Source organism: Sipha flava, unplaced genomic scaffold (assembly GCF_003268045.1).
Source record: "Sipha flava isolate LNK unplaced genomic scaffold, YSA_version1 104_pilon_pilon, whole genome shotgun sequence".
NCBI lineage: Eukaryota > Metazoa > Arthropoda > Insecta > Hemiptera > Aphididae > Sipha > Sipha flava.
In genome coordinates, this window is record NW_020271718.1 from 559518 (window position 1) to 582887 (window position 23370).

Consider the following 23370-nt stretch of genomic DNA (forward strand, 5'->3'; position numbering starts at 1 on the left):
TTCACATATGGGAAAAAAATGTAACGCTATATTGTAATCGATAAGGGAAAATATTGAACAGAATTACTTCTGTTAAAAAACTGTTTAATTAATGTAAATAATGTGATTATAATAGCAAATGCATTATTACACATTAATAATAATAATAATAATATCATATATTATTTATATTTTAAAGGAGTCATACGTTAAAATGTGTTATTGTCGAATTAAGTTTTTGTACTCACCAGTGAAGAGAGTGTAGGTAAAATATTTACTCCATCCTAACGATTGTGATAGGTGTAGTACACATGTATAATAGAATAGTTTTTAAATGTTGTACAGAATTATAAAATAAACAAAAGTTAAATTAACATGTTAAGAAATTGTAGTTAATAAAAATTAATGAAGAGCATAGCTTTTAACTTGCAAAGTGAGTGTGTTATACAATAAAGAGAGCGGATTCTCCCCAAATTTAATAGAATTTGTGTAATGTATACAATTTATTATGCTCGAACCGGTTTTTATTTTAGAATAAGCGAATTATATTTATCTTTAATTATAAAATTAATTGTTGTATATATATTTTAAGGGATCTTATATTACTGAATATTCTACCAGCTTTTCACCAATATCTGAATAACTTATTATTCTCAGCTGATTTGCTTACTGTATCTTAATTTGTATTGCAGATTGCAAATTTTATATTTTTTAAATAAAAAAATATTGATATATTGTTAATATCGTTTATGAAATGTATAAGTTACAGTTACAGAAATTTGTAAGTTAACAGTTTATACATATATATATATATTTTTTTTTTGGAAGAAAACTATTGCGTGCTGATGAACGTCAAGGTTACATGACAATCTCTATTGCAACACATGCATATATTGAAAAATAGGATCTTTTAGTGTACTTCAAAATTATATTTAAATAGGTTCCTTGTCGTGTATATAAGTTTGATTAAATTTTTTATCGAATGGTACCTACCTACCGCATAAATTTGTTTGCGTAAGATTCAATACGAGGATAATCAATAATTACAAAATGTACTATGGAGTTATTATAAATTGATAGAGTTATGAATGTCAAACGAAAGGTCTTAATAAATTGTCATTATCCTTTATAAAATAAGCAAATTTAAATTAGAACGAATTGAATAAGAAGTTTTAAAGATAAATCTATGTATATATAACAACGGATGCCATTAAATTGTTATGTAAACATCCGAGAAAGTTTTGATAAATACAATGATAATAATATATAATTAGCTTTTCAAGTCTACAATTCTGTCGACCGTTGTACAATTGTAGTTGATGAATCTACAATAAGGAAATGCAACCACGATCAACCTTATCCAAGGTTTTAGTATTTCTATAAGGAGGTCGTTTGGTATCAGTTCTAATCCATTAGATACAATAATTTGACTGAAAATCCCAATCAATCAATAGCAAATTACTCTGGGATATAAAGTTACTGAAATGTCTGCGTTTTAAAAAATATCATGAATATTTTATGTTTGCAAATATTGTTTTTTTTAAGAACGAATCCAGCACAAATCATATGTTTTTACGAGTGTCCTTATATTGAACAAAATACGCATTATGTGAACAGAAAAAAAAAAACTAAATAGATATCGTTTAAATATAAATAATAATAATGTTGCTCATAGACATGTGTGCATGCAATGATCATTCAAAAACGAGCGATGCATTATTTTGATTTTGTTTGGATAACTCTCCTATACATCACTTGTGATGATATTTTACAAAATATTTACAAGCCACGTAACGAATATTTTATGGGACCGAACGAGGATTAGTGCATATTTAAAACTTCCCAGTGCAATATTACTTAATTAATAATGTGTTGTGGGATTAAGTATCCGAGAAATTCTCGGGATAAACAAATCTTTGGCGCCACTGACCCGTGCGTACGTATACGAGTGATTGAATTATACGCTTATCGACGATAAAATCGTAATGATATTACGAGCGGGACGAGGCCAGATGCGCGGGAGAAATATACTTTGGTCAACAACCTCCGTTAGAACGTCGATGATATTTTTCTCGTATTGTTTATCGAAATCACAAACTGCACATTCGTCGCAGTGACGCCCGTATAACACCTCGTATAACTACGATTTGCATCACGCTGAATCCATAATACAATGACCCCGGTAGCACTTCGTTTATAACGATATTATCCGGGCCATCACGAAAAAAAAAAAAAACCACAGTAAGCTGTTTATAATTCGTTATCATCTATGTACTTTTCGAACAATAAAGCCGTGTAGGTCGAAGGAGATATTGCGTGATTTACTGAACTGCGATTTCCGAAAGTTGTGCGCTAACAGAAATATGTTATTGTCATAGTGATACCGTTTCGTATTGCTCGTATGCGCCACGTGATTATTGTACTCGATTATAGTTTCGATAACGGTAAAACGTGGTGAACAATATATATACATTACTTACGGCAAACTTTGAACGTCTGCAAGTAATTTAAATCGGAAATCGGGGGCGAGACATGTACACACGTACGTTGTCTAAATCTCTTCAACATTTGTTGGAACATTAATTGTCTTATTTTATGAGTAAACGAAGTAGGTGTTATAGTCCGTACTATTAATATATTTTTAAGTGCATAGATCGTTTTAATGAAGTCTCTTTTCCTGTCGTTGAAAATAATTGGTTTATGCAAGGCAGGTGTTGTACACGAGTTTCAAAAATCGTCCAAGAGAATGATTTTTATTTAATAAATTATCAATGGATTGTTCTGTTCTGTCATTATATTTCATATCGACTTGAATAGGTTTATTATTAGTTTATCAGTCGCATATACTAAACGTCAGTGACGTGCGCAGTGAGGGATGAGTGGGGATATATCCCCCATGGGCTTTTTTTTTCTTTTAGTCTTAAACGTTTAGAAACGTATTTAAAAAAGACATTCCATTATCTACAGAACAAATAATTTATAGATTTAGTGTAAAAGTCAGAAGGATGAATTTCCTCCTTAATTGAATTATTTTTCTATAATAATAAAGAATAAAGTTTGAAAATAATACATTTTTATTTATGATATCCCTCCCATACCAAATTCCTGCGCAACGCCACTGATAAAGGTTATTTAATGTTAGATGTTATGTTTTTAACGCGCGTCAGAAAGCATTACACCTCTTGTGGTGTTTGAATATTTTAAAATGACAAGCGAACGAAAAAAGTCCTATACATACGTATATATGTGTGTGTATATAAGTTCTCCCAACTACACAGACGTATTATCGTAGTATGGGTGTACTACACCTATTCGGACGGATTGGTCTCGGGCCGAAGAAATATCGTGGGACTCGGCGCGCGCGGGGAAGCGTCAAGTTTTTACGTGTGATAATTTTTAAGGTCACGTTCAAGGTGCTCGGGAACCTCGTCCTCCTCTTTCTCCGCGTCATCCTCTCCTGTAAGCGCGGACGACGCGAGAGAAGCGCGCGCGCGCGTATACTGCGGGTGTGCACCGCATTACTATTGTTGACCAAAACGTACCTTAGCGATAAGGAATCCATTTGCGGTGTCCGCTGATCGATACGCACGAGTTTCGACGGACTCGCGACGGACAAGGTTATCGGATCGTATCGGTACGGACGGTGTGCGACGCAGAGACGTGTACGACACTTCGCATTAAGTGTACGTACGTATAACGTTGTTTTAACAATAAACGTGCGGAGAGTGGAAAAAAAAATGGAAAACGAAAATTGTATTTATCGTTGCGGCGAAAACTTCGAGCACTACGCTTTGATCACAACGGTGCGGCGCGAACCGACGACGACGGCGACGGAGGAGCTGTACGGCTGTTGGCGGCGGGTTAGTGCTGCGCGAAAAAGATGTGCACGCGAAATACAGAACGCGTGTGTACGCGGCGGCGGTCGCGGCTGCGTGCGGTGTACTATGCGGTTCGAGAGGACGACGACAAGGAACGCGTTTCCGAACCGTCTGAGCCGCGGACACTTTCTCCCGGCTCGGGCACGGTCCACCGCCGAGCGCACGGGTCCTTTCTCCTTTCGTCCGCCGTGTTGTTGCTGCGTGCCTACTACCAATGCTGTTGCTGTCCCGTACACTTTGTACAAACGTTGCCGCCGTCGTCCGGGGGGATATACACACGTTGTACAGTTGTATTGTACTGCACGGGCCGCCGTGCGACCGTATCTGTCACCCGCCGGTATAATATTGTTGTTACTCTCACTCGATTTAAAGTATCTGTGTACGGCTATAGAAAACACACACACACACACACACACACACACACACACACACCTACGCACGAGTAAACGCACACAATGGTCTTAACATAGGTACGCGCATAGCACACGAAAACGAAACGTTCATCTCACACCCCCACATCCCTCCCCCCACCATCCGTTAGTCGTGGCGGCGTGTAAGGAGACACATAAAGCTAGTGCAGTAAACGCGACCTATTGCACTTCCGCCTTGTTAGCACTTCTCTTGTTATGATAACGTTCTTCGTCGTTGTCGTGACCGGTATCGGATTTATTCACCACCCACATATCGCGCTATCGATCACGATATTTAAATACATTCATACATACACGTATATACGAATCGTGTACAATGTACGCGCGTAAATTATAGCAAATCGAATGACGCAACAAAGAGGTGAACGTGTTCACTGAAATTTCACGAGTTTGACGAATATATTATTTAGCCCCCTCCATTTCCGTCTACAGGACATTTTTCAGTAGTTAAAAGGTTCAAGAAAAACATAATAATTATCGTGATATCCTCACTCACTATCCTGGTATTTATTTTTCGATATAGACATTGTATTCGTCTTATACAAAAAAAAAAAAATAAAATAAAAATAATTTACAAATACGAGTACAACTTGTACTGTTTTTACTCGTTGGACTCGGTATGATGGCGAAATAATAAGTTAAATTTACTTATAAATCGAATATCAAATCTTTTTCCACTCTTGGTTCAATAATTACTCTTAATAATAAAATAATAAAAAAATTAACTAAAATTAAAAACCATCAAATGTTTAATACTCGTAAATAAATAAATAGTTTATATATAGAAATAAATACATATAATATAAATACATATAATATAAATGCTTAGCCTTGAGTATTATTATATTTGTAAAGTACGACCGGTTTTTAATTAAAAATTCAACATCAGGTTTATACAAAGTCAATAAAATCAATAATTACTTTAACGCTTAAAGGGGTTAATAAATTCGAGATGAATGTACTACTCATCCTCTCGGTTTTTTTTTCAATATTATGTTTTCCAAAAACGTGCTAACATATGCATATGGTAACTGCTGTGGTCATTGATGAAGAAGGTGCTGTATAAAACCCTTTTTTCATATTGTTTTATAATAATATGTTTCCAAGTTTTTTATAATTAATATCTGAAAGATATTTATTTAGAACGAGTTAAGAACAAATAAATAGGATGGCGTATAAGAAAATATCATTTTTTTGTTACATATAATGTGTACATAAGTCACTGCATGTATTCCGATATAACACAGCAATAATTGTATGTATGTGTGTGTTCAATGATTGACGATTACTTATTTTTTCTGTTTTTAATATTATACACTGTAGTAATTACATTCGACGGAGTAGTATAATAATTGAACGATTATTATAGAAAGTCAAATAACAACATTTCACAAACCAGTTATCTTGAATCGGAGACAAATGTGCACGCGTCCGAATAATAATTAACTAAAACGAAAACTAAATGTGAATAGTTTATAAGTATTTTGATGAACTTCCTTGGTACACGCTTATCCGTAACGGAACAATTAGCGACCTCGTGGCGATATGCTTCTCGTTCTTCCGTCGCCTTGGCGTAACAACAAAAATTTCGTTCCGGAAGACGGGGCGGGGGACGATGTTGTAAATAAAATTAACCAGATGTGATTATTTCCCCTGCATAGTTTTTTTAAACAATTTTCTATAGAGAAATATACAATATTAAATTCGAGACTGTCGAGTTCCGAGCCAAAAATAATCATTAACTTTCACATTCAGGTACTATGCAGATATCGAAAATACAACAGCAAGAGTAGAACCAAGTTCTTCAGCATTAATCATTAGTTAAGCCAAGTCACCTTATTATGTTTAACTAATGGTTTAGTAAAAATATATAGCGTTTTAGAATATATGTACATCCCGTGTTTAAGTTTAACATTTAAATAAATTTAAAAGGTATAGAGAGTGGCAAATAAAACAAGACACCTACATACAAATTATAAATCATGATTTATTATTTTGGGGAATGGTAACTTCTACTGTCTTAAAAATATTTCATTCGTAATTATTTTAATATATAGGGGAAACCTGGGTAAGTTGACGAATCTAAGGTTCGATGTATTTTTAATATATACTACCTTTATATATATTTGTAAATTTTACACACATAGATAGAGGAACTTTTGAAAAATGTTCTAAAATTAAAAGTTAGACTTAATTTTTTTTTTTAAACGGGTAAAAAAAATAAAATTAAAAAAATTTGGAATTCGTCATCTTACCCATGTAAGTTGACATTTTGCCGGGTTAAGTTGACATAGCATAGTTGCATTATGTTTTAATGAGTAAATATACTTTTTATAAAGTTCAGTGCATTTATTTAAAAATTAAATTATATATTAAAAATCAAAGTCTTAAAAACTTAAAAACAAATATAACAATAAAATAACATTTTTCTTTCAGTCTGAAAATCAAATAAAATAATATAAAATAAAATTGATTTATTACATGAAGGTTTTACATCGTTGATGTAGTCATTTATAGCCAATTTTATAATTGCTTTGTCCCATGTTGGTTCAGTTTTTCTTATATAGTTTCTTAGCATTGTGTCTATGACGTAAACGTACACGAATTAACAAAAATATTTAATAAAAAATTTAATCAAACGAGGTAAGTTGACGATAGTCATCTTACCTCCCACGTCAACTTGACCCGATCTTTAATATTTTAATCATGATAATATTTTTGTCTTTTTAACATAAGTAATATATATATATATAAGTATACATAAAAATAAAGCTCACACTATACTTTATTGATTTAAAATAATATATATTGGATTTCACTTACCTTTTTTTGGAAAAACGTTATTTCAAAACGCAGAAAATTAAAGTGTGTACGGTTATTTCTTATCGGTAAAATAGTTGTTCCTAACATCATTCCTTACATTTCTTGTAAAATATCAGCTGTTAATATAATCTAATATCAGTTATTATAAATTCATCATCTTACCAGCTCGTCAACTTACCCGGGTCTCCCCTAAGCGTTTATATAAAAAAAAAAAAAAATGTAAATATATAATTGACTAGCGTATATTTATTTATTCATAAGGTATATAAAAATCAACCCTATACAAAATATAGGTTCATTGTAAAGACTACTAAAGGTATTTAAAAAATTGATCACTTATTTTCTCAATCCAACCACAATAAAAAATTTTAATTTTGGTGTTTGCATCATATAAAATTAATGATTTATTATTTATTTTTATAACATATCAACATTTGTACATCTGTTAGTACTTTATTTATTTGAAACAATCAATATTATCATTAACAACGATGTATAAAATGTGTAAATAATAATGAACAATATTATTTTTCAAAATAATGATTACATTATGAATGACATATATAAAAAATATTATGCTAATTATTAATAAATTCGCTGTTATTAATAAATCATTCTCTAGTACACTTGATATATTTTCATGAATATCTGCTATAGAATATCTAATTTAGTAATTATTATTTAGCAATTGCATATAAGTAATTATTAATCCACGTGTGAATCATATGATTTAAAAATACTGAAATACCAAAGAAGCACAGTTGTTAAAATACGAGTATATGGGAACAATAAAAAATAAGCACAGAGTATTATAATAATTTACCTACTTTTTATAATCGTTAGACTATAATATAAGAACAAACTTTCTAAAGAAATTAATAGTTTACATCATAAAATAATATTAAAACATAATAGAACATTGTGAAAATTATGGTTGTAAATATAATAATCATATTCTATAGCTAATAGTTTATATCTTGTGAAAATCATGGTCATTAAATTATACAAATTTTGAGACGTGTAGATTATACCTAAAGTTAAGTAATACAGTATTAACTTTGAGCTCTGATTCGATGTTTTTTTTATAATGATAACTACATTTATAATATGTTTAATATGGAATGGAATTATTAATAAAGTATAATTTGTAGTAAATTTGATTGTTATACAGAATGACTGAGAATGTTTAGTTTTATCTAACCTGATTGAGTTTTGGTATATCAGTTACTGTTTTTCCTAAAATCATTATAGATACGTTTACTATCAAATATAATTTAGGGAAGTGTAATATAAACATATTGGTCATTCTAATAATTAGTCTGAAGTTCATTACTTTATATTATTAAATATTATGTAAAATGTAAGTATACAATTTTCTAAGTATGCTACGTGGTAAGAAAGTATATCGTTTTCAACATGATTTAATGATTTATTATTATTATAATTAACTTCAAGATTGAATAGTAACGAGCGTAAATGTGCGTTTTCTTTTGAGAATCATGCGTATTTTTGTATTATATCTGCTCTATACTTTCATGTACAAATAGTATTCGCATAACGTTTCACCTTTCTGGTTAGTGTTAAACTATTGTTTTAACACAGAGGCTAAAGACCTTTAAAAGCAATTTTTTTATCCTAAAGAACTTTAGATTTGCTTATCTTAGGACTTTTTAAGATTAAAAATTTAAAAAAAACATTCTCTCTTACGTATTACAATATCATAATTATTGTAATAACTTTTACGTTACTCGATTTCGCTTTATTTTTTCATTAAATCATCGAGTCTAACCATTAAACCGAACCATGTGACCAAGTATTTGATGCTCACGAATCTATATTTTACATGTTATGTGTGTAATTCTATTGGACAAAATATATGAATATCCCACTACGTACATGTACGTACACATACATACATACATAAACGTATCAAGACGTGTACACAAACGTACCGAGGAACATAAAATAACACGCTTAACATAACTTGGCGTGAAGGTTATAATAAGTACCAACGCGATTATCGGATTGAACTTAAACTCAATCAAATATCGTATGAAAAAAAAATGCACGACGCTTATCACTATACGCACACACACACATGGATTAATTATATTTCTAATTGTGTGAAAGCAACAATAAAAATAATAAATAGCATCGATAAACACGCATAAAGTACCTACGGTATAATGTACGTACCAATACTTATCTGATAAACAACAACACTGGCCTGGGAACAAAGAGTGGGATAGAAAAAACGATTGTACACTATTAATACGACTAGTTTACATCAACGGGTTGTACTAGCCGGAATAATAAGCATTTTACAATATTCGCTGGCCGTTGTCGCAGTCGTCGACTGTAAATTCGAAGAAGACGGCGGCGTTGTGCACTTATTAGCATGCATAATGTAACGACAAAAATGATAGAAAAAAAAAACAACGGTAATAATACCGATAATAATAATAATAATAATAGACAAAACAAATAGCGTGCAAGTTGGAACAAAACCGCGTGCGTGCTCAAATGCCGCGTGTGAGTGTGCTTGTGTGTACGCGCGTGTACGTCATGCGTGTGTGTTTGTGTGTTAACGAGAGCAGCGCGTTGTCCTCGCGAAGAATAACATCATAACCCGGTCCCGCGCGTAGTCGAAAATATTGCAAGAAGAACAATGGTGAAATGAGAAACCGTGACCTCTGAATTTATTCAATACGAACGCGTCGGTGAAAGTCGCCCGGACCAAAACGCGTTTAAAAAAAAAAACAAAAAAAAAACACAACAACAATACTTGAACACGCGCACTTACGGACGCACAAAAATGCGCGAACAATCGGCGGAGGTGGCGGTGGGCAACACCAACAGCGACGGCAGCGGTCGGCGACACGGGAAGAACGGTCGTCGTCTTGGCTCGCGCGGAACCGAGTCTTTATTCCGTACGGAATAATATTATTTCAACAATAATCGCGCGGCGCGCGTTCGCGTCGCGACGGTCCTTCCACGGGACCGGAAACGATATTTTCCGTCCGATGTTCGGATCGGATGGACGCATAGGTTACATATTATTGATGTTACCTATAACCAGAGCCGCGTTTATCAGGGGCTAAGGAGGGGGGCAGTTGAACCGGGGCGGCAAATGTTTGAGGATCAACATAAAATAAAATGTATATGATTATAATTCTTCTTGTATGACTGTATAACTACTGCGATACATATTATTTTTTATTTTGAATTGTAATTTTTTTAAGGGCGGCATATTTTAATTTGCCCCGGGGCGGCTACATAGCTTTAATAATAATAATGTTTATTAATTCTCCAACAATATGTACAAATTAGATTACTAAATAACAAATTTTTATTGAATCACCTCCAAAGTCAAAGCCAAAGCTTAACGCGGCACTGCCTGTAACCGGTTGTCACTCGGACTCTGCACGGGCTTCCGTTGTGGACGGTGCGGGAGCGAGGGTAGCGTTTTAAGTGCGATTAATCATAGTACAACGGTACGTCGGTTACGATTGTTAAAAAACATTTTATTCTTAAAGTTCATTCGATGCGATAGCATCCGAACACAAAATTATACTTAATCGGCGTGAGATCGATGTTCGGAGAGTAACGTTAACGTTGTTAAGAGAGGTTATAAATGTTTATGTAATAAATATATGATATAGATTAGAGATACTCGCATTAATGATTTTCCAAAAATGATATGATGACCTCTGTTTACGAGTACTTCATTTCATTGCGTATTGTCTGTAGACGATATTTACACCGAACACAAAGTGTACGTCTACACAGTTTGTAGGTACATAAATTAATATGTATATACTTTACATTACGATTATTTACACAATTACGAAGACAAAATTCAGTGGTGAATTGGGCCAAATAGTTTTACGATCAAATATTGTTATACGTTTAACATTATAATTCAACTATTACACATTATTACTATTGTTGAACACGTTAACATCATTTTTATGGTCGAATAAATGATTTTATTTATATACGATCTTGAACGTAACACAACGATATGCAAATCTTATCAATGCCAATGAATGAATTGAACACGGTGCTGAAATCCTGCATTCGGTGTATGATATATGCGTATGTACTTACATTTTTACAGAAATATACTATAGATACATTTTTATACATACCGTAGGGTTAACTCTAAAGGAAAACATTATATCGCTCGCCCCTCGAACTAAAATAATATTTAAGACTTTTATACTTTTCTGCAAAAACCCTTAAGCACGGTTTTGTTTAATTTTGTTCTATAGAGAGTAATTACAGTTTGTGTATAAATACATGAATGTTTTTTTATTCGGGTAAAATAATTAGATCGCGTGATGTAGAAAACAAAAATATTTTTTTGACATCCTTGTTGGTAATGAGTAATTGCTAGATATTTGAGTAGAACATACGGATTATTTCAGTACCCTATTTATAATGCTTAGGGACGAAAGTCTAGTTAGTCATACGAGTACATGTGGATTTGGCATAAAAACATACTATATATACGAAATCATTTCGAAATGTTGTGCACGCACATATATAATACGGTCAAAATCGGTGGGGTACCAAGTGTACTTGATCCTCTAATAATAAAATTATACCCCCTCCTTTTCGCAATTAAGTTATATTCAACGAATTTATATAATAGTTTAAAATCAAAACTAAATGGGGGAAAAATTCTTTACTCATTTACAATCTACCAGTTAGTATAAAAACTATATACCAATAAATATATGATTATTATCTCAATAAAAAATGCATAAAAAGTATTGTTATAATCATGTATGTTAAAAAATTTAAAAGTATGAATGAATAGAAAATTAATTCTCAGCCATTAAAGTAATAGGCGAACGGGTGTTAATGGGATAAGCAGGTACACAGTTTTGCTGCACAACTTTATTAAAATGAATCGCCATACGATTTTTAATCAATTTGAATTAATGCAATTCACTACAATATGAAATGGGATAAATTAACACTTGAGTAAAAAAGTTACTACATATTTTATACGTACAAGTATGAACACTATAAACATTATACAGTAGAAGACTAATGGATGTCTAGTAATTATTCATGAAATATTATGATAAAAGCTATCGCGAGTCAATTCAAAGGTCGCGTATTATTTTCCGGTACAAGTTCGTATATATTTCACAATGTCAAAGTCGTTCACGAATCGACTAAAATAACCTGCCAGTTCTCATTTCACGTTGATAAATATCAACCACAGGTACTTGCATTAAATCTGATCGTATTATATTTATATTTATAAGGAAACGAACACTATTATGACACAAAGATCAAACGAATAATGTATGTAAATCGCGATTTTCGTCTTTACTTACGAAACGGGTTTTATTATTTACTAATTATATATGTATACATTGATTTGAATATATTAAAGTAAGGAAGGTATCCTTATTTGTAACACATTTATTATTTTCTATAATTCCAGAAATGTCAAATTCATATAATTATTAATGCCGTTTATATTATTCATATTCGTATGCAGACGCACGCCATATTTTCTGGTCGTGAAAAAACTATTAAGTAAAGATTTATAAAACGGCGGAGAAATATCGCATCGTTGCCTATAATATTATAATACAATGTACATTCGGTACACTCACAAACGCACGCACGCAAACAAATGTTAAATATTATTACTATTATCATCAATATGGCTCGGCATAGTTTTACGTACAAATGTCGACTATCAATTATTTAACATATTATCAATTATATTACATAGTATATATATAATCTGTATATTATAATATCTATATCAATAGACACGTTACGACCTGTACGATGAATTTTAATTGGACGCTCAGAGTAGAGAACTGCGATCATCTTAAACATGTATGGGTACAAATGCATGTCCTAAGATGAAATGGAAACACAAAATGCTTTTTCCATTTTTCATCACATTTTCATTTAAATTTTTTTCAGAGACTTAGTCGAATTAGCGTTAAAATAAAACTCCATTCCCGTATGAACTGCAGTTCGGTATAAATACGACACATGATTCAGTACTAGACCGCGGGACACGACAGTAATGGACGAATTGTCATTTAAAAAAAGGGTTGGCCATCCGTACACGTCGTGCGGACAATGATGCATACAACGATCTACACCAGCGTTTCCCAAAGTGTGTTCCGCGTAACCTTAGGGTTCCGTGGGACGACGCTAAGGGTTCTGCCAGATGTATGTGATTGTTGAGAAATTTATTTTATATTATATTTGGAAAAAATATTATTTTATATTATTTAAAAAAAAATTGTGTTTTAAAGTAATTTAAATAAAGAGTAATCATTAAAAATATTAATAGTATCCATAACATGTTTTTTAGAGTATTAGTTTTCCTTTTTTTTTTTTTTAGAAAAATTAGAGTTGAATTGGAATTAAAGACATTAGGGTTCCGCGAAACACAAACTATTTTAAGGGTTCCGTAATTGTAAAAGTTTGGTAACCGCTGCTCTAACGAGATGCAGTATGACGGAACAATAAAACGATAAATGTATATTTTTCTACTCTCGGTAGTTAGTGAATCAGAATAGAGGCGCGCGCGGGCGTACACATTTTATTTTCCCTTTCGACGACCCGCGCACAGCACGACCGCGCGCCGCCGCCGCCACCGAGACGAGGACGACGCGCGATCGGATCATTTCTATTCCCAAAAATTTTCACTTTTTCCAACCGCCGCGCACTTTCCCTTCGGACCGAATCGCCACTTTCGCGGCGCTCCGGTACCGTTATGTGCACGCGCACGCGGTACACGCATAGGTGGGGTGGGGCTGGTGGTGGGTACGCGTTAAGAAATGTGTTTACAAAGATAAATCAACCGGGCGGCCACCAAGAGTCGTACGCGGCGCGCGTAGTATACGGCGGGCGCGCGCCCGGTTAACGGCCGCCGCTGCCGCCCCGAGAGGAAAACCGCCAATTAAAACCCGACGGCGGCGGTTCCGCACCGCCCATAGAAACCGGTCGCCGGTATAACTGTACACGCGCACGCACGCGCGCCCGATACCGTCGCGTCTCGCAGCGTTGCGTAAACACAACATACGCCGCGTACGCGAATACTGAAACGCGTTCGGTTTACTGTTATTAAATTATTATTATTTTTTTTTCCGTCCAATAATAATATACTTTTATTTTTCTCTCGCGCGCGAAACCGGTTGTGCCCATCGTGTACGCATTACGGCTTTCAGCGATTTTGTCGTCCGCCGTAGCGCTATGATGTGCCCATGTTACGTGTCCGCGGCGCGGCTTATCGACGGCCGTAAAAGTGATATTTTATCGTGCTCCGTAGGTTCATCGACAGTGTAACGGGTCCCCGAAGCCGGAATTCCGCGCGTAACGTCGTAACAATGTAACGATCGATATTTTTTTTTTATCGGAACCTAGAATTCGACGCCTGCTGAAAACAACCCGATAAAATGTCCTTAGGAACTGATCGTGCGCGTGTGTGGTGCATGTACTTGCGGCACAAAAGTCGGAAAACCTAATTGGATTAATTCTATTTTAATCGCAATATGCGACGCAATTATCATGGATTGTAAATTGAAAATAATTTGATTGGAGTCCGTGTTTGGAAAATCTGTGAAATCGTTGCGATCTGCGATTCGCGGTTAAAAGGGTCGAGATTTTTCTCTCGTTTAGAGTTGTAAATTATCGTGAAATACTTTAAACAAAAAAAAAAACGCATACCTAAAAACAATTAAAAAACTGATGAATATTTTGTGAAAAGCAAAAAATAAAACTCAGCATGGCTCTAATTTCTCCCATCAAGCTTAAAAAACAGAAATACTACCATTAAGGGTTCCATCATGGTCACAATACAGATTTTCGTTAATGTAATAAATATTTTATAGGAATAAATGTATATTCGATGTGCGCGTTGTAATTCTGTAACTCTGTACGTATACGCCAGATGTAGACTGCACGGCTGCAACATAATTTTCGAACAAGTTTCGCACATACGAAATATATTCGCCACAACATGTATATCGCATATATACCCACAAACCATAATTATCCCGTATTATATGCTATATTGTAACGTCCCGTTGGGTTAGCTTGGTGTTCTATTCAATTTGATACCACCATACATTTTGAATACTAAATAATATTTTAGATACGTATATTATACGTGAATATGCGCTTTATATACTTTTGGCGACGTATGCAGGGTGACAGCTATAGACCCTTTTATAGGGGATGAACTTCATACATTATATTTTCCTATTGTGATATAAATGACAAATATCAAACATTTGAAGAAAAAAAGACCAAGGGGATTGCTCCAATCACCCTAGCTAAGGTACACATTGGAATATATACCTACGACATAAAAGTCAGAAAAGCTAATTGGATATATTATATTTCAATTGCAATACGTGATGCAATTATCATGGATTGTAAATTGAAAATAATTCGATTAAAGTCCGAGTTTGGAAAAACTGAAATCATTGTGATTCACGATTAAAAGGATGGCAATTTTTTTCTCAATTATAGATATGAACCTTCATCAAATACTTTGAACAATAAAACGCATATAAAAATTATAGAAACTTATTGATATTGTGTAAAGTGCAAACAAATCCAACGGCTGCAGATTGCGGAGAGGAGTAAAAGAGAACATTTGGTAAAAACTAATATCATATTAATATACATACTATACATATTCTTACGGATGGAGAGAACGGCAAAATTTGTTGTTAACATTTTAGACGAAACGTTCATTGTTTCGGTTTCAATTCTAATGATGTGTACAACGCTACGATACCAGTGTTTATCTACACCAGTCCCGCACGGACTGTAGCAGTCCCATCACATGGAACTCAATACCGTTTGATGCAAAGGCTTCTCATCTCATCCCATCTACACGTTCGAAGCCTTAAGTCCTAGCCGCGACCCTAAGGGGTGTCAAGGGACGATCCCGTCCACCATCCCTCGTGAACTATGTTATATAATCGACACAGGCTTACGACGTTCGCCGGCTCATGCGCAACATGATAAACCGATTGACCTAGTCGAATGCATAGGTACGTGTATCCTGTAATGCATGCAATCGAAGTGTACGCTTCCAAGTCTCATCTCCAACGCTGTACGCCACGTGGCTCCTCTGCGCGTAGCACGTAAACGTCCTGAACCGCGTGTACTATAACGGTTTCCGACGTGACTTAATAATCATGACCCGGCCGCGCTGCAGGTGGGTACGTCGCGATGGTGGCGGCGGCAGTGTCGACGGTGAAAGTAGTGCCAGGTTTTTTTAGCGACTGTTCCCTGCGCACACGTTCGCCCGCGTACATAGCCTTCGCGAGCGCGTTTACTCCTGACCACAACCTTCTTTCCTTTCACTGTCGACGACTGCTGCTATTAAATGCACGGTCTGCGTACGGTAACATAATCACAACAAATACTTGGTATACACACAGGTTATATATGTGTATACACATCATTGCGTTATAACGGTTGTGCAGTGTATATGCAATTCGTTCGAAATCTTTCTCCATATATTTTTCTCTCTCTCTTTCACTCTCACTCTCACTCTCTCTCTCTCTCTCTCTCTCTCTCTCTCTCTCTCCAATTCCTCTCTGTCCCACTAGCGTTAACACTCGACTCTTATTTTTATTTTATAAATTATTTGCTCCGTAAACATGCAACGCCGCACGGATCAAACGACTCGCACGCGAATACATCGGATCAAACGACCCGTGAATAGTCCCGATATAAGCGCGTGATGAATCGTCTTTCATTTTGTACACGGTACGAGCATAAATATTTATATATAATGTATTATATGCACTCGAGTACATATTCTTTTCCATAGGTTTAACGGTTTTAACGAAGCAGCGACAGATCCACATATTAACACAATATATGCATACATAAACGTGAATGCAACATTAAAATCTACAACAAACGCATTTCTAGAAATAATATCTCATGGCATATTATTTTATACATTCGGTAATTAAATATTACCGTCGGCTGTTGAGTAGTAATAACTCAAATATCGCACCGATAAGTTGTTGAGTGACTCAGGTGACATTATAACTATAACGCCTTCAAAAGTTTTTTAACATTGACACAATACGTAAATATGAAAATATTATCCTGATTGTTTATACCTCAAGTTTTTCTCCTCGTCAGATAATTAAATCCTCAAGTGTCAATTAGTCATCGTGACTCCATTAATCCAATGAATTATAAATATACACGCAGTACAGAATTTTGGTAAAACATTTGCGTTACGGTCGAAAAAGAGTTCACCGAAAGAAATAAGTAACAAATGCTACATTTGAACCGGTAGTATATATCATGTACTAGTAGTTCAGAATATATAAAACAATAACGAATACGAGATACTATATTATTATAGCATATTATGTGCGTATGTGTAATTTTTGAACTCAAAACCGAAAACGGATCGATTAAAATTATAGAAACTATTAACTGATACGAAGGAAATCGTTTCTTATATATTACAATGGTCTGTATTGTAGTGAGTAATAATACGACGTAAACAATTTGCCGTTAAGAAAAAAAATGTCTTCGTGAAAAAAGCCGCTTCTACCACTACGGCGTTAATTGAATATCCCAATTACGAATGTATACGTATTTACACGAGAAAATAAAAAAAAAAAAAAACACAAACAAATTTCCACCGAGTCCCGCGTTGGGGTCGATAACCGAAACATCGTGGAAAAACACGCGACTGGGTCATGACCAACCGCGTCGGTGAGCTATAACGGAACAGTTGCCACAGCAACCACAGGGTATAAAATACATACATACATTCGTACATCTATATTCGTTGTATGCATACAGTGTGTACAAAAGGCGACATAGACGCGAAAGGGAGGTTTGTTGACCTCTTGTGGCATTAGCCCTGCAAAAACAAAAACTTTCAAACGGCCGCCGCCCCCGACTACGTCACATGATGAAAGTTTGAGTGTGTGTTTATACAGACACACACACGTATCATACATTATACATAATTATTTATTTCTTCGCCGTAGTCTCTGTCGTCGCCCCGACGGGATACTATATGCGTCTATACACGTAGACACCGCATAAAACACGAATAATATATTATATTTACTTCATCGGCTACGACGTCGTAATCGATAAATGTACCAAAACGATATCAATATGCTCGTATTATTACGACCACTCGATGTGTACAGTTTACACGTATACTATTATAATATCATCCGCATTAATATAACCATCGCCTTAACTTTTATAATCGATATCAAACGACGGACGAACTGGAATTCGAGCATGATATGCGTACTTTTTTTTTTTACAAAATAGTGCATAAGCGACAGAAACACATTGTTTATGTTCAACTGCCAACGACAGCGGTGCATGTTTGCAAAACCCAAATCGCATCAGTTCATCAGTAATAAATCTTAGCATTAGAAAATCAAAATCAAAATTTACTAAAACCTTGATGCTTGCTCATTATTAATTTGAATACTTACAGCTAAATGCGCGATATCAATCACCCGCTTCATACATAACGTCCGAAATCCGTATTATTTACAATTGGTAACAGATTAATCACCCTACTACCATATTTTATCGATTAACATAAGGGTCTCGTACCGCAATCATAACTGCGATATTTTCTATCCATATGAATAATGCAGCGGTTTCCAACCTTTTTAGTAGTGCGAACCACCAATTTCGTAGAAAATCTTTAAGGCCCACCAATAGTTATAAATGTATAATGTGCACATACATCAGTTATTACAGTTTATTAAAAAAAAAAAATTCATTGAACCAGATTATTCCAGAATTAAACAATTTAATGTGATTTTTCATTCAGACAGACATACTGGTTGTCGAAATCCATCACATACTGGTTGCCCATCAAGATTCTAAGTGTAATTTTAGAGATTGCTAGAAATTCTTGCCGAATATTTAACTATTTTACGATTTTAGAGTTTGATCACATGAAAGTTCAATCAACGAATCTTCTTCACTTGCTGATATTTAATGTTATAAAAATATATGTAAGGAATGTTAATATAATATAGTTTACGGCCTAGTACCACCCTGCGTGCGGCCCACGGGTTGGGAACTGCTGGAATAATGAATTGTGTGTATTTATTTCGAAAAACATTTAAATTCGTGAAAATTCAAATAGTTAACAGTGTTATTATAAAATTACAGTATCTCCAAATACAAAATACCAAATACAAAATTAATGCTGCTAGTATCTATGTAAGCTAAAAGCGTTTATTATATTGATAAGTTCAAAAGAGCTAAAAAATATTAAACATAAAAATGTAGGTTCTTCATAAATAAATACTGTTTCAACATTTATAACTTGATTGTTTACTAGTACTATTTTACTGCGAAAATATCTTCTTTCTAAGCTTTTACAGTCCATTAAGGACCTTTGATACATTCACAACACTTCTCAAACTTTCTTTATTTTGGTTGTTTTCTGTTATCATATCTTCCAAAAATAAATTTACACATAATTTGTAATACTTTTAGTACATTTTTTTTTGTTTATGAAAACTTTTTATTTTGACAAAATCTAAACTTTGATGTTGTATAAATGCCTATCCAAAGCGCCTTCCAACCTCAACTAATTCCATTTAAAATGTAATGCAAATGTCCTTTTTTAAAATGTTAGTAATCAATGCCAAATATCGTATTTATTTAAAAATGTTTGTGCACAATAATTATATTCTATAACATTGTATGTGACTTTGTCTTTGAAAAATTCAAGTTATTAAATAAATAAAGTATATAAATGATTGAAAATGATTTTTGCGTTTTAATTCAACTGTACAATTACAATACGTAACTGTTTTAATATTAATTCACAGTTCTATTTTATTTGTAAAAAAAAAATATTTAATTATAATAATATGAAGTCGTATTAGACAATCTATTTAATTTAATTACATTAGGTACACAAAAAACCAAGTGCTCGTGTGCCGAAATAAATTGAAAATCGGTAAAGTTATTCATTAAGTGTAAAAATTAATATGAACCGACACGACTGACCAAAGTTACGTATAAAATTAGCGTTAAATTTTGTTGGAAATCTTTAATTAACAATTCTGACGTAACAAGGTACGATGCCAGTTACTATTCCATTTTTATTATTATATTTTTCGTCTGCCGCATATTTAACCTGACAATTTAAACTGCAAAACCACACTCTCGACACATACGGAGTGGGCTATCATTTTCTCGTTTTTCTTTGTTAGTTTTGTATAAAAACGAGAAATTTACTATTTGTGTAATGATACAGAGCCATATTTTAGAGCTTAAATGATTATTTTCACGGTTTACAATTTGTGGAGGATATACTACTCTGTCTCTTCATTGCACTAATCTGAATTTTAAATATAATCAATAATTACGAATCCCTTATTCGACATTAAAATTGTTTACGTCAAAAGTTATAAATCTACTCGTGCATATGAAAGAAAAATTATGAATCATCATAAATATAAATGTATATACGAATTAAAATGTATTACGACGAAGAACAGTAATATTATATAATTTATTTTATGAAATTGATGTAAATATTTTTTTATATAAATAATACTGATTTTGAACTATACATAAGAATATTTATCTTAAAAATAGAAAATGTGTTAAAAAAATCGCATAATCATATAAACGTATAACTTCTATTTTTCTGAATGTCTCCTCTCTCTCTCTCTCTCTCTCTCTCTCTCTCTTTCTCTCACTCGCCCGCACAATAATTAATCGTCGGCGGTGAGTTGGCACGAACAATGGGAACTCTATAAAATGTGCGTATAACGGTGCTCGGCGTAGGTCAATGTACGGACGCCGCATAGAAGCGCGATTGCAGTGGTTAGCAATGGTGGTGGCGTCGGCGGTAATGACGAGAAACATCGCGTCCTAGCGTGCGCGAACCATTTGGTCGGGCGGAAAACCAAACGCCGTTGACACGAAATTTAGCGAAACGCCGTCGACGTTGTTTATTCGAAAATAATTCGTACGCGAGTATAATACATTTTTATAGAGCACCCACGCACGTACGTTACTATAATACTTCAGTACTAATTGAATAGTAAACAGAAATAATGGACGGAATAACAAATGGAATAATAACAGTACTAACACGGATAGTAGGTACCAAAAGAAACAGGGGAGAGATGCATTTATATACATCATTGTTATGTTTGCGAGAAAAAATGAGCATAAGAGATGGAAAATCGTAAAGAAGATAGAGAAAAACGACGGGGAAAAGGAACAACATTGCGTAATCGTTTGTTGGCGTTATGTACGCGAAATGTGCAGGCTCACCACTTTCACCCGATGCTGGTACAGGTATACCGCTGCCGTTCACGGAATATTATGTACTTCGGGTCATCAAACTCTTGACACCGGTCAGTCTCCATTCAGGCTTAAACTCGCAGGGCGAAACGTAATACATAACAGTAATAATAAAATTATGCACACATTAATATAATAGTCATCGGCATAATTTTTATTATTATGTTTCTACATAACTTATCAAATTAACCACAGCGTATATTAACCCTTCGTTTCGCAAATGCATCATTACACGTAAAACGAAATAGAATTTTGATTTTTTTTTTCTTCTTCTTTTGCAATAACTCGACAAAATATTTATATTATTAATATATAATATAACATTTATATTTACATGGGTAAGAAGATACCGCAAAAATGGCAATTTTGAGCGTTCAATGCATGTAAAGTACGAGTACATTACACCATTACACATTTGATACTTACCTCACGACCACCGATTTTAATTATCATTTTAAATATAACATAAAATTACAGTACATATTGTTTTAAATTTAGCTTAAACAATATTATGCTTATATTACAATATTGATAAATATTACTTCTCGATCTTTATAAAATTGATTTCCGAGTTTTTTTGATACCATTTTGGGTCGAGAAAACGATTGTATAAAAATCGTAGTATTAATGTAACGGTTACACCGGTACCGCCAGGAAAAAATTGAATTTCCCGAGTTTGAGGAGATGTATAAATGTTTAAATTAGGATTACAAATCGTTACGAATGAAATAACATCGATGGGATATTTTTGGAGTTGTATATATACTTTGGTGATACTGGGGTAACGGACCTATATAATAATTATACCTGCAGTTGGACACTTATGTCTTTCAAATTACAGATGTGTCATATTCTTAAGTGTTGAGAAAAAGTCACCCAGCCAACTTTACCATAATGGTACCTTCTATAAGATGGAGTCGCATCATAGCTCGTGACGCATTTATGTTATTGGCACTCTTAAAACTCCTACATTTCAATTGAAATATTATAGCTTAAGAATATTCGGTTGAAAACACTCACTTTGTTAACTAACTAAAATCTTCTTAGTGAGACCCATCAAACAAATTTTAAAATAGATACTACTGTATACAAGGTTTATAATACCTATCTTAACCATCTTAACCCATTTTGATATATTTATAAAAAGTGTTCAATTTTTACACTACCAATGACTGGATATATATATCCACATGATAATTGTTGCGCGAAATGTTTTTTATAATCATCACTGTTACAACATGCAAACATTACAATATTTTGTAGCAATCAAATAAATCACTAATGCAATGCCCTTGTCTTATTACTTTCGTACATTTTTACCATGTCTCATCCAAAATCACGTTTAAAAATTATTTAGCCATTACGAATTTATTGTTTATTATCAACCATGATTCAAATGAATGTATAAAAATACAACGGTTTTGTAACTCTGAGCAGAAAGAAAACTGAAAGTAATTTAGTAAAAGTAACCAAGTTCACAAAAGCAAAAAAAAAATAATAATAATTATAATATGGGTTTTAATTATATATACACATTTTAGTCACGGTCTTTTTTTAAACAAAAAAAACTTTATAATAATTAAAAATGTCTGAAATCTACATCTATAATCTGAAAAACTATAGAAAAAATATACACATATATGTATATATTTATGTGTATGTGTGTGTGTGTGTATGTGCAGTCAGACACGTTTATATACATGTAGTCATACAGAGCTTAAATTTAAAAGCCAGACTTTGTTAAGAGTACCTCCTTGATGAACAAGGGACCTTTGTGTCCTTGCCAATGGTGTTTCGTTGAAAAGAGGGTTCTTTGATGAAAGGGTCCGTTGTAATGAATACCAGAATCAGTCACTTGAAATTCGGTAATACACCCGGGGAAAATTGCAAAACTTCACGAA

At 33.6% G+C, this 23370-nt stretch overlaps 1 protein-coding gene across 1 annotated transcript in view; it reads right to left on the minus strand.

The window, feature by feature from the left end:
- Positions 1-23370, minus strand: part of LOC112683990 (hormone receptor 4) — a 76201-nt gene that overhangs the window by 23311 nt on the left and 29520 nt on the right. The gene's annotated exons all lie outside the window — the stretch shown is intronic.